Here is a 13928-nt window from a genome sequence, read left to right as displayed (position 1 = left end):
TGTTATCTAAATGTGTTCTGTTGTACATAGGGTTTTCAGAGGCCGGCTATTTCAGAAGTGGATGACCAGTCCTTCTTCCTAGTCTGTCTTAATGTGAATGTTCAGATTTAGAGCAGTATCAGAGAGACCAGCAAGTTAAAGGTATATCCCTTATTGCAGAGTTAACTTTAGTGTCAGTGTTGTCCCTGCCTTTCTCATACGCGTCTTTACCCACTTATTTCCCTGCTCCAACATCCACCAGGATACCCATCCACTTCTACCCCCTCCCTTCACATCTATCTAACTTTGACCAGCCCTCCATCTAATAATGTATATATGAAGCTTCCATGACTTCTGTGATTCCAAACATGTCAGCTGATGGTAGTTCCTTATATTGGGATCAATGTCTCTGAAGTTTAGTCATAATGTTTCCCGAGCAAAGGTGATGCATCCTGTAGAACTGGTGTGTAGATAGGCTTTTCTTGGCCTGAGGGCCGCAGATTAAAAAAGAGAAAAAGAATATAAGAACTACCTTAAGATGATTATAGTCGGTATACATTGCTATAGCAACCATTTTGTTGTTATTGTTAGGTACCTTGTAGCTAACAAGGGCTCATAAAAACTCTGTGGATAACAGATCAAAAGCTTGTGTTATCCTGTTCCATTCTCACAATATTTACTATGTACAAGCCCATAGTTACACTGTGTCAATTCATCTCCTTGAGGGATTTCTTATGTTTTAATGACCCTTTACCATTCCCAGTATGATGCTTTCCCCAAGAATTGGCCCCTCCTGAAAATTTCCCAATATATGTGCGAAAAAGTTTCACCATCATTGTCTCTAAGAATCACTTTGGTTTCAATTCCTCCAAGACAGGCTTGTTTGTTCTTTTGTCAGTTCTTGATATATCCATAAATTTTCTTCAACAACACATTTCAAAGGCAACCCTCCTTCTTCTTTCACCTTATTTATGGTCCAACTTTTAGATATAGCAAGCAATTGACTAGATCATGACTTGGATCAGGATAATCTTAGTCTCTAAACTGACACCTTTTTTCTTTAGCTGTCTAAAATATCTTGAGAGCAAATTTTGTTGTTACCAATGGCATGACTTGTGAAACCAAGTAAAATGAAATCCTTGATGACTTCCCTTCTTTTCTTGATTTACCACTATGTTATCTACGATCCAGTAGTGAGAATTTTGTTTTCTTGATGTTGAAATGTGATTCATATTGAAGGCTGCAGTATTTGACTTCTGTGCTAATGTTTCAAGTTTTCTTCTCAAAACAATGACCAATGATATGTCATCTGCTCATAATATAAGTTGTTGGATCTTCTTTTAATCTTGATGTGACATTCTTCTTTATATTGTCCAGCTTCTTGAATTATTTACTTGCCATAGAGATGGAATAGAGTTGGAATAAGAATACAAACCTAATGCACACCTTTTTTTACTTTCAACCATGCAATGTTCCCTTACTGTATTCTGATAACAACTTCTTGAACTATGCTTAGATTTTTCAGGAACACAATTAAGTGTTCTGGGATTTCCATTAATTTCATTGTTATTTATCATTTATTATATGATCTACAAAGTAAAATTCTTTTCCATAGTCAACAAAGCACAAATAAATGTCTTTCTGGTAGTATTTGGTTTCAACAGAATTCCATTTAACATCAGCAATGATATCCTTCCTTCAACAGTCTCTTCTAAATCTAACTTGGATTTCTGGCAGTTCTAGCTATTTTTAAACAATCTTAAGCAAGATTTGACTTGTGACAATAATAATACTGTTTGATAATTTCTTCACTCTGTTGGATCATATTTTTTTTAATTGACACACTATGGATCTCTTCCAGTCAATGGAAAGGCAGCTGCCTTTGAAATTTCTTGGCATAGACTAGTGAGTACATCCAAGGCAGCACCATTTTGTTTAAATATATCAAATAGTATCCCATCAATTCTTGGAGATTTTTCTGTGTATGCCTTTAGTTTCGCTTATTTTTTTATTATTATTAACATTGGTTCAATGCTTTCTTTATGCAAGCAAGTCTTGTCATTGGTGACGGCAGTCTTGTTTCCTTCCCCAGCGCTCTTATCAATAGCAGAAATATGATGGATACCATTGGTATCAAAATCAAATTTGACTACAATCTGAATAACACTATAAGGTGCAGGTGGTACGTCATTAAGTTCAATCTTGCCACGCGGGTTATTATCTTTGGTCATGGCACACTCACATTCATAGACCAAAATGATTACACCAGGCCATTGTCCGAATAGGTTGTCAAAGTCTGTGTCTGCTTTGTAGGAATAGTAGTATTCAGCTTGATGAGGACAGTCATGACTCTCTCAGCAGTTTCAATACCAAGGGAAAGTAGAGTGATAACTGGGAACAGCAAATCTTGATATTTTCAGATTTGTCTTCAGAGATAATAGCCATGTGGAGAGCTACACCGTAAGTAACAGCCTAATCCAAGTTGATGCTCTTGTTCAATTCCTTTCCACTGAAGGAATCCTGAAGAAGCTTTTGAATTTTAGGAATTCTGGTAAAACCACCCACCAGGACAATGTCATGGATCTGTGACCTGTTTAGCTTGGCATCCCTCAGGGCTTTCTCCACAGGATCCAGAATGCCACAGAAAAGCTTAGCATTCAATTCTTCAAAGTGGGCTCTGGTAATGGAAGTCTAGACATTGATTCCCTCTTACAGATAATCAATCTTAATACCAACTTGGGTCCTGGAAGAAAGTGTGTGCTTTGCCCACTTACAAGCAGTGTGGAGGTATCCAACTGCCATCTTGTTTTCACTGATGGCTTTCTTATGCTTGCACTTGAACTCTGCAATGAAATAGTTGACCATTCTGCTGTTAGTCTTTTCCACCCAAGTGGGTGTTTCCAGCTATAGACTTGACCTCAAATATCCTATCTTCAATAGTGAGGGCTGATATATCAAAAGTACCACTTCGTAAGGCAAAGATCAGTGCATTCCTTTCAGCACCAACCTTTTTGTCTAAACCATAAGCAAAGGCAGCAGCAGTGGCCTCACTGATGATTTGGAGGACATTGAGGCCAACAATGGTTCCAGCATCTTTGGTTGCCTGGCTCTAAGAGTCATTGAAGCAGATTGGTACAGTGACAACACCATTGGTAACAGTTTTCTAAAGACAGGATGCAGCAATTTCCTTCATCTTTGTAAGAACCATTGATCACACCACCTCTGGATAGAAACTGTTGGTCTCTCCTTTATATTCTGCTTAGATCTTGAGCCTGCCTGCACCATTAACCATCATGAAGGGCCAGTGTTTCATATCAAACTGCACAAAGCATCATCAAATCTCTGACCAATAAGACGTTTGACACCTCCTGTGTTAGTGGGATTCTTTGCAACTTGATTCTTTGCCTCATCACCAAACATTCAGTCTCTATAAATCAGACATAGCTTGGGGTGGTCATTTGCGATTATCTCAACTTTCCTTTGCTTGAAGAACTACACACAGAAATGGGTGGTGCCGAGATCAATGCCAAGTGCCCTTGGACATGGTTGCTCAATGAAGGTCGCAGGTGGTGAAGAAAGAAAAATGTCCCTCATGGCTACTGCTGCACTAAATCATATCAAAATTTATTCCTGAGATGGTTTCAAATTCATTTGGGGTAAACTCAAGGCCCTATTTTGGCTCCTGTGGACTTGTTTACTTTTTCTCCAATTTTAATTTGAACTTGCATATGAGTAATTGATAGTCTCTTCCACAGTCAGCTCGGGACTTTGTTTTGACTGCAGATATTGAATGCCATGATCTCCTTTCACACTCAGCAAATGATATATGATGATGATTTTTTATATAAGGAGTTGGGGTTTCACAAGTTCTGATGTCTGAGAGGTTCTTAGGTTTGTGATGTTGAGTCATAACCATCCCATAGCTGAGCCTCCAACAGGTTTTCAAAGGTAATAAATCACATGGGAGGAGATTGCTCACCTTTCCCCTGAAGAGCGGTTGGTGGGTTTGAACCGCATAGCTTTTGAGAGCAGCACAGTTTTTTACCAGTAGGCCACCAGAGCTCCCCATAAAACCCAAACACAGACAAAAGGAAGCTCAAATTTTTCAGCTCGATGTTGTGAACTTTTATCACTTTATTAGAACGGAGATAATTTTTGAAACAACCAAGGGTTGACAAGTGAACAAAGTAACTTCGATCTTTGACTATTTGGAGAAGATTTCAGACCAAATGAGATGAGACTGTGTTACTCAGTTTTTAAATATCTATTTGTTTTCTTTCCTAGGAAGATTGATCTTGATTTTCTACAGAATTGAGCTATCTGAAAGGAAGGGTGGGGGAATTTTCCTAAGCTAATATTATCTAGCTATTTTTAAATAAGTTTAGGTTTATGATCATATAGAATTATCAAATAACTTATCAAGGGAGTATAGAAAATTAATCTGTATCCCTTAAAACAAGATTTATCTAGAACAGTATGTAGTTAAACACATTAAAAGAGAGAACTATTGGAAACCATAGGGATGCTAGTAGAAAAGAATTCAAAATATCAAGTCTGAACTGATTTTAATGTTACTCAATCATTGTTGTCATGTTGTAAGCATTTCTGTGTTAATATATTGTTTCTGGATAATCTTCAGCAGGATCTTTCTTGCATTTGATATTAGTAATATTCAATAATTTCTACACTCTTGTTGAGTCACCTTTTTTTTGGAATGGGAATAAATATAGATCTCTTCCAGTCAATTCAGTTAATACTCCAGATTTTTTTGCATAAGCTGGTGAGCACATCCAAAGCAGCATTTGTTTGCTGAAATATGTCAATCGGTATTCCATCAATTCCTGGAGGCTTGTTTTTTGCCAATACCTCGTTGCAGCTTGAACTTCCTCATTCATCACCATTGCCCTTGGCCATATGTTGTTTCATGAAGTTCTTCTGTGTCAGCCAGTTCTGTGAATACTCCTTTCATCTTGTTTTTTCCATCTTGTTTTGATGCTTTCTGGGTCATTCCACATACTGCCCACAAAATCCTTAAGTATTGCAATTTGCAGTTTATAAACTTGTTCTTCAGTTCCTTCAGTTTAAGAAATGCCGGTTGAATTCATCCCATTTGATTTTCTGACTCCAGCTCTTTGCATATTTTATTATCATGCTTTACTTTGTCTTCCAGAGCTGCCCTTTGAAATCTTCTGTTCAGCTCCTTGACTGCTTGAGTTCTTCCCTCTGCTTTGACTTCTCAGTGCTATAATGCAATACTAAGAGTCTCTTCTGACATCCATATTGGTCTTTTCTTCCTCCTCTGTCTTTGTAATGACTTTTTGCATTCTCCATGGATTATATTCTTGATTGATATCCTCCTACAGCTTATCAGGTCTTTGCTTATTAGTATTCAAGGCCCCAAACCTGTTCTGGAGATGGTCTTTATATTCTGGTGGGATAGACTCAAGATCATACTTTGGTTCTTGTGGATTTGATGTTCGTTATCATCAGTTTGAACTTGCATATGAGTAGTTGATAGTCTGTTTCATAGTCAGTACTTGGCCTAGTTTTCACAGCTGATATTGAACTTCTCCAGGGATTTCTTCCACAGATACATACCTACACACACACACACACACACACACACACACACACACACACACTTTGATTCCTGTGTAGACTATGAGATGAATTCCATTATATAGTCACCATTTGTGTTCCTTATAAAAGATATTTGATAGGACTAGCTCATTGATTGTAGAAAATTTGATCATTCAATCTCCAGCTTCATTTCTGTCAACAAGTGCTTGATTTCTAACTATTGATCCTTCTTCCCTACTTCCAACTTTTGCATTTGAGTCACTCATTATTATCAAGATATCTTCTTTGTATATTCCATTGATTTACAACCACAAAAGTTGGTAGAAGTAATTTTTCCCCCTCTTTTGCCCTAGTTGTGGGTGTATGTATTTGAACAATAGTGACATTAACAGATGCTTTGTGTACATATTGATATTGCCATATCCCTCACAGCATAGTATTTCAAGATGCATCTTGAAATGGTCTTTTGAACTATATACACAAGCTCATTTATCATCACCTTTTCATTTCCAGCATAGTAGATCATATGATTGTTGTTGCTATGTTCCATCCAGTTAGCTGCAACTCATAGTGACCCTGGGTACAACAGCTCAAAGTCTGCTCTATCCTGAGTTAGTCTCACTGACTCCAACACACCTACCCTCATGGCCCCAGGCACTGTATCAATCCATCTAATCTGGGGTCTTCCTCTCCAGCACTGTCTCTCCACTCATTCAAGGATGATGTCCTTCTCAAAGGACTGGTCCCTCCTGGTCACATTCTCAAAGTAGGTGAGATGGAGCTCCAAAATCCTAGCCTCTGAGGAGAAACTCGCTTTCACCCTCTCCAAGACAGACTTATTTGTTTATTTTTGCAGTCTGTATAATGTTCAAGATTCTTCTCCAACATCACAACTCAACTGTAGTAATCCTTCTCCTATTTTACTTAGTCAATGATTATCTGATTTAAAATGTCCCATGCCAACCTATTTCATTACATTAACGCCTGTTGTTGTTGTTGTTGTTAAGTGCCGTCGAGTTGCAGGCGACTCATAGCGACCCTGTGAAAAAAAGTCCTCAACACTTGGGTGTTTTTCATCCTCTCTCCAGGTTCATAGCGTTTCCAGAGGCAAGCTATTACTGAAGCGGATGCCACTCCTCCTTCCAAGCTTATTTTGATTGGGGAGCTCCACCCCACTCTCTGTCCGCATTGGGTGACCAACCATTAATGCATTTGACACATCAGTGTCACAGTGTTCAGCCTCACAGCAACCATAAGTGACCGCTGTACGGCAACTTGTATACCAGGGTTATAGGACCTAGAGGAATGTCTGAACAAAAACAATGAAAGATCTGAGGGCCGTGGATTAAAAGTCACCCACCTTTGGCTTGGTAGCATCGCCTCCTGTCCACTGGGCCAGCTGATCTCTCTCTATGTTGATGTTATTGTTGTTAAGTGCTGTCAAGTCATTTATGAGTCCGTTTCTTTCTTAACAGTGGCCAATTTTCCTACATTCATACTTCTCACATTCCATGTCCTAGTCAGTATTATTCGTTTGCAACTGTTCCTCTACCTTTATGATTCCCAGGAAGAAGTCTCTGCCTCAGGTGCGGTATCTGCTAGTATACTCTAAGTGCTCTATCAAACATAGGGTTTTCTGAGGCCTGTTATTTCGGAAATAGATGGTCAATCCTTTTCCCTAGTAATTCGGATGTTCAACTCTAGAGCTTTATTTGACAGACAAGAATTTTGTCCAAAAGAACAGATGAGAGACCTTTCCCATTATTCAGATAACAGATCAGGTATTGGTCCCACTCACTATCCCTCTAAGCACATATATCTTATTCCCACTCCCAACCCTTGCATCCAGCTCAGTTCCCTCTCATGTCTGTCCAGTACCTCAAATCCCTAGCCCATAGCTAATTCTTGTTTGATGACTCAAGCCTCCATCCACCTCTATCCTTCTACTTCTCCACTCTCTTGTGACCTTGGTGTTCCTGAGCTGCATGTCTTCCTTATTGGCAGCTCAGATAGGATGTCCTCTTTCCTAAAGTCTTCCTAATTGTCATCCTTTGTCTCAGAAGTGGGAGGAAACTAGTAACACCAATGTAAGCAATGTTTCTTTTGTCAACTGTCCTTGGTCTTTGAAGTTGCACAGCCAGGATCCCAACTCTCTTCTCCATTCTCTGCGATGGTTTGGTGGAAGGTTCTAGAGTATACTCTTATACTAGGTGGAGGTCCTGAATATCTAACATGCATTTCACACTTGTGTACAATATTTTTTTTTTAATTTTGGCTGTAACTCACCATTTGAGTCTTCCTGTCCTTTTCTCCATCCACCAATTCTTCCATTGAGTTCAATTGCTCAGATCTTTGAGGCATTGATGACAATTATTTTCTTATGCTGACCTTTAAATGGTCTTAAAAGTCACTTATTTTGTTCAACATATAATCTAATTTCAATCTCTTGTTCACAACTACTACCTCCCTTGAGCCACCTAGATTTCTGAAATCGTCTCTGAACTTTCTCTTTCTTAATCTGCAGAATTCTCTCTCACCCCTTCCTCTCACTTTCAGAATGCCTTCCACTTAGCTCACAGAGATATCCTTTGAAAATGTAATGAGGTAATATGTTCCTTGCTTATCTAAAACTTCCAATGGCTCACATTTAAATAAAATTTTTCTAGAAAGCAGATGGAAGGAGTATACAGAGTCATTGTACCAAAAAGAATTGGCTGACACAGAAGAATTTCAAGAAACAACATATGAGCAAGAGGCAATGGTGATGAAGGAAGAAGTTCACTTGCTCTGAAGGACTTGGGAAAAAATAAAGCCCCAGGAACTGATGGAATACCAGTCGATGTATTTCAGCCAACAGGTGCTACCCTTCATGAGTTCACCATGTTGTTCTAAGAAATCTGGAAGACAACTACCTGGCCAAGTGAGTGGAAGATATCCATATTTATTCCCACTCCAGAAAAAGGGGACCTGACAAAGTGTGGAAATTATTGAACAATATCACTAATATCACACACTAGCAAAATCCTGCTGAAGGTTATCCAGAAAAGACTTGAGCAGTACATTGACAGAGAACTACCAGAAATATAGGCTGGATTTAGAAGCGGTCATGGCACAAGGGACAGTATCGCCATTCTCAGATGGATCTTGGCAGAAAGCAAAGAGAACCAGAAGAAAGTCTATCTGTGTTTCATAACTATGCAAAGGCATTTGACTGTGTGGATCACAATAAATTATGGCTAACCTTGAGGAAAATGGGAATCTCAGAACACTTGATTATGCTTGTACAAAACCTATATGTAGATCAAGAAGCAGTCCTCAGAACACAGCAAGGAAACACTGAATGGTTAAAAAGCAAGAGAGGAGTGCATCAGGGATACATCCTGTCCTGTTACCTTTTCAATCTGTATGCAGAACAGATCATTTGGAAAGCAGACCTTTATGAAGAGGAATGTGGCATCAAGATTGAAGGGAGACTCATTAACAACCTACACTATGCAGATGACACAACCTTGCTTGCTGAAACGTAAGAATAACTAAAGCACTTGCTGCAAAAGGTCAAAGACCATAGTCTTCAATATAGATTGAAGCTCAACATCAAGAAGACAAATATTCTCACCCCTGGGCCAATTGGCAGCACCATAATAGATGGAGAAGAGATTGAGGTTGTTAGCAATTACACCTCGCTCGGATCCACAATCAGCAAACTTAACACCAGCAGTCAGGAAATCAAAAGACAAATTGCATTGGGAAAATCCACTGCCATGGAGCTCTCCAGAGTACTGAAGAGCAATGGTGTCTGTCAGTCTAGATACAAAGGTGTGCCCCATAGTTTTCTCAATTACTTGTTATGCTTCAGAAAGTTGGACAATGACTGAGGATGTACACAAGAAGAATATATGCCTTCGAGTTGAGGTGCTGGAGAAGAGTCCTGTACATATCATGGACTGCCAAGAAAACAAATAGATCTGTCTTGGAGAGGGTGAAATCCAAGTCTCTCATTGGAGGCTAGGATTTTGAAGCCCCGCCTCACTTACTTTGGACATGTGACCAGGAGAAATTGGTCCTTAGGGAAGGACATCATGCTCAGAAAGGTGGATGGACCACTCAGGAGAGGGAGACCCCAGAAGAGACGGATTGATACCGTAACTGGGACAATGGGGGTTGGTGTGTGAGAATTAGTGAGACTGGCTCAGGACGGGGAAGGGTTCAGAGCTGCTGTATATTGGGTCGTTATGCATTGTATAGCAACCAATAACATTCTTAACCAATAACATTTTATGACAGGTTTGGAAGCAGGAGTGGCATCTACTTCCTAAACATCTTACCTCCAGAAACTCTATGAACTTTGATAAATGTCAATAGTTGTAGAGGGGCTTCAGGCCTTTTACTCATAGGGTCTTTCTGAGTCATGCTTGACTTGAAGGAAATTAACAACATCAACAACAGACCACCTCTATTAGTTGATCTTCTCTTTTTCACTCCATACTAATTGCTGTAGCCTTGCTTATCCACAAAACATTCTCACCACAGTGTCCTTTTCCTCTGGCAATAATGCTCATTCTTCAGATATTAGCAAAGCTCATTTCCATTACATTTGGGTGGATGCTCTAAAGGCACCTCAGCAAGCACATGTTGTTGTTGTTGTTGTTGTTGTTGTTGTTGTTATGTGCCATCGAGTCGCTTGCGACTCGTAACGACCCTATGTACAACAGCTCTAAACCCTGCTCTATCCTGTGCCAATCACACTGCCTCTGACACTCCCATCCAGATGACTCCAGTCACTGAATCAATCCACCTCATAGAGGGCCTTCCCCTCCTGCACTGCCCCTCCACCCTCCCAAGCATGATGTCCTTCTCCAAGGACCAGTCTCTTCTTACAACATGTCCAAAGTATGTTAGACAGAGCCTCAGAATCCTTGCCTCCAAAGACCCATCTGGTTTAACCCTTTCCAGAATGAATCTGTTTGTTTTCCTAGCAGTCCATAGTATTCTCAATACTCTTCTCCAGCACCACAGCTCAAAATCATCAATTCTCCCACTGTCCTCCTTGGTCATTGTCCAACTCTCTGATGCATAACAAGTGATTGCAAAGACCATGGCCTGTATTAGATGCACCTTAGTCTCCAGAGAGACACCATTGCTCCTCAGTACTTTGGAGAGTTCCCTAACAGCAGACTTTCACATGGCGATGCGACTTACAATTTCCTGGCTACTGGTGCCAAGAGTGTTGACTGTGGAGACAAGCAAACTAAAGCTGAGAACAATCTCAATCCCTTCACCATCCATCCTGATGCTGCCAATTGGCCCAGTGATGAGAATCTTTGTCTTCTTGACATTGAGCCTTAATCCATATAGGAGGCTACAGTCCTTGACCCTCTGAAGCAGGTGCTTCAGGTTTTTCTCAGTTTCAGGAAGCAGGGTTGTGTCATCTGCATAATGCAGATTGTTGATAGATTGTCCACCAATCCTGACCCCACATTTCTCCTGATAGAACCCAGCCTCCCTTGAAAAGGTGTGGAGATAGGACACATCCCTGGCGTACGCCCTTCCCAATTTCGAACCATGCAGTGTTCCCTTGCTTTGTTCTGACGACTGCCTCCTGGCCCAAGTACAGGTTTTGCATTAGCAAGATCGAGTGTTCTGGGATTCCCATTCTTCTCAGAGTCAGCCACAGTTTGTTATGATCCACACAGTCAATTGCCTTTGCATAGTCAATGAAACACTGATAGACATCCCTCTGGTATACCCTGCTTTCAGCTGAGATCCATCTAACATCAGCTACAATATCCCTAGTACCATGACCCCTTCTAAATCCAGCCTGGACCTCTGGCAGTTCTCTGCTGATGTGCTATTGCAGTCTTTTTTGGATAATCTTCAGCAGAATCTTGCTTGCATGTGACATCAATGAGATTGTTCTATAGTTTCCACACTCTGTTGGGTCACCTTTCTTTGGAGTGGGAACAAATATAGATCTCTTCCAGTTCGTTGGCTAAGTGGTTGTTCTCCAGATTTCTTGGCAAAACTTGGTGAGCACGTCCAGGGCAGCATCTGTTAGCTGGAATATGTCAATTGGTATACCATCTATTCCTGGGGCCTTATTTGTATTTTATTTTCCTGCTAATATCAGTAAGCACATATTACTTCCTTTATTGGACAAATGATATGTCAGCCGTGCTCTTCTCCCCACCTCTTCCTGAAAATTTTTATATTTCATGAACTCCTGGTGTTACTGATGCTGATGATTGAGGAACTAAGAGCTGGGGTGGGGTTAGGGGACATGTAACTAATGAGAGGAGAAAGAAGCTTGAAATACAATGAGGCATCTGTCTAAAATAACTCTCACCTAGATGATTTCTACTAGTTTATTTTTGGCAATACACTGTAATTGGCGAGGAGAAGGAAGAAAGAAAGAGGAAAAGGAGAGGAACCCATGATTTATTAGAAGACTAGAGTTCAAAACCAAATTTCCTCTTTTATATGTTTTGTGTTTTGAACAAATTTTTGCAGTTCTTCCAGCCTCAGTTGAAGGATAAAGGGAGATAAAATTATTGCAGAAAGTTCATGAGGCTTCAGTATATTTTCTTAGGAAAAATTGTGCCAAAATGTAGAATTATAACACCTATTTGCCTCATTCCCTTTTTACATATTCCATTGACTGCTCCTTCACAATTACACAATCTTTATCATTATGATGACTATGATAACTGTTCACAAATACGCAGGTTCATTTCCTTTCAGTGGCACCTCCAAGTCTAGAAATCAGATGCTGCAAGTTATATTCCAGGAAATAGAATATATTTATATTTTCATTTGAAAATGATGTGTGTTAACATTAACATTGTTGTATCATTTAATAGCCCAGAACACAAGTTGTCTTACTTTCATATCTCTCATTTTCTCAGTATCATTTCCAGAGATTAAAAATACATGTCTAGATCCCAGAGTTACTTGTGCATTCAACTTGATTTGAAAAGTGTATCTTAGTTCTTTTAAGTGACATATTTGACAATTATATTTTGTTGCAACATTAATAAAACCTCTCATGACAAGTAGCCAGCCACACAGATTAGATATCTTAGGAAAGGAAGGTAAAATATTTGGCTTTTTTATTTTGGGTGTAGATCCTTGGTTCTCAGCTTGAGATCACTGGCCCAGCAACATTACTAGCACTTGGGATCTTATTAAAAATAGAAATTTTCAGCCATACTTCATATATGATGAGAAATAGGAATTCTCAGTCCACACATTCAATAGGTTCATATATCTACTGAATCAGATTTAACAAAACTCTCTAGGTGATTCTAATGCATGCTTAACTACCACTGGAAAGAAGGAAGAGGGAAAAAAAGTGGATTTAGTTATTTGATATTCAGTGACTTTTGGTTATTCAATACACATTGTCCACATCAGGAGAAGTGGGGGTAAGGAAAGAAATAAAGAAATAAAAATGTCATACTACTAGGTCATTTACTGCTTTAACAAAATTAATGTTGTCTTTATGTGCCATCAAGTCACCTGTGGCTCATAGCGACCCTCCGTAAAATAGCCCTAAACCCTGCTCTATCCTGTGCCAATCTTATTGTCACTGACACACCTACCCTCATTACTTCAATCACTGAATCAATCCATCTTATTGAGGGTTACCTTTCTTTCACTACCCCTCCACCCCTCCTAAGAATGACATCTCTCTCCAAGCACTGGTCCTCCCTTGCAACATGTTCAAAGTATGTCAGAGGAAGCTTCAGAATCCTTGCCTCCAAGGAGCAGCCTGGTCTCTCCCTCTCTAGTATGAACCTACTTGTTCTTTTAGCAGTTCATGGTGTATTCAATACTCCAGCACTGCAGCTCAAAGGCATCAATTCTCCTTCTATCATCCCAAGTCATTGTCCAGCTTTCCGATGCATAGTAAGTGATTGCAAAGACTATGGCCTTAGCCTCCAGACTGACATCATTGGTCTTCAGTACTTTGGAGAGGTCTCTGACAGTAAACATTCCCAGTGCAGTTCATCTTTTAATTTCCTGGCTGCTGATACCTAAAGTGTTGGTTGTGGAGCCAAGTAACCTACAGCTGTTAACAACTTTAGTCTCTTCACCATCTATCATGATACTGCCAATTGTCCCAGTGGTGAGAATCTTTGTTTTCTTGACATTGAGCTTCAATCTATATTGAAGACTGTAGTTCTTGACCGTTTTAGCAAGAGCTTCAGGTCCTCCTCAGCTTCACCAAGCAGGGCTGTGTCATCTGTATTATGCAGATTGTTGATTATTATTTTATCAAATTATGATGCCCCAAAGAAAGAGAGTAGAGGTTGTTGTTGTTGTTGTTGTTATGTGCCAACGAGTCGCTTGTGACTCATAGCGACCCTATG

Source organism: Elephantulus edwardii, unplaced genomic scaffold (assembly GCF_000299155.1).
Source record: "Elephantulus edwardii isolate Elephantulus edwardi_28Jun2011 unplaced genomic scaffold, EleEdw1.0 scaffold00199, whole genome shotgun sequence".
Lineage (NCBI taxonomy): Eukaryota > Metazoa > Chordata > Mammalia > Macroscelidea > Macroscelididae > Elephantulus > Elephantulus edwardii.
The sequence above is the reverse complement of the archived record's forward strand: the minus strand, read 5'-3'. Positions refer to the sequence as shown.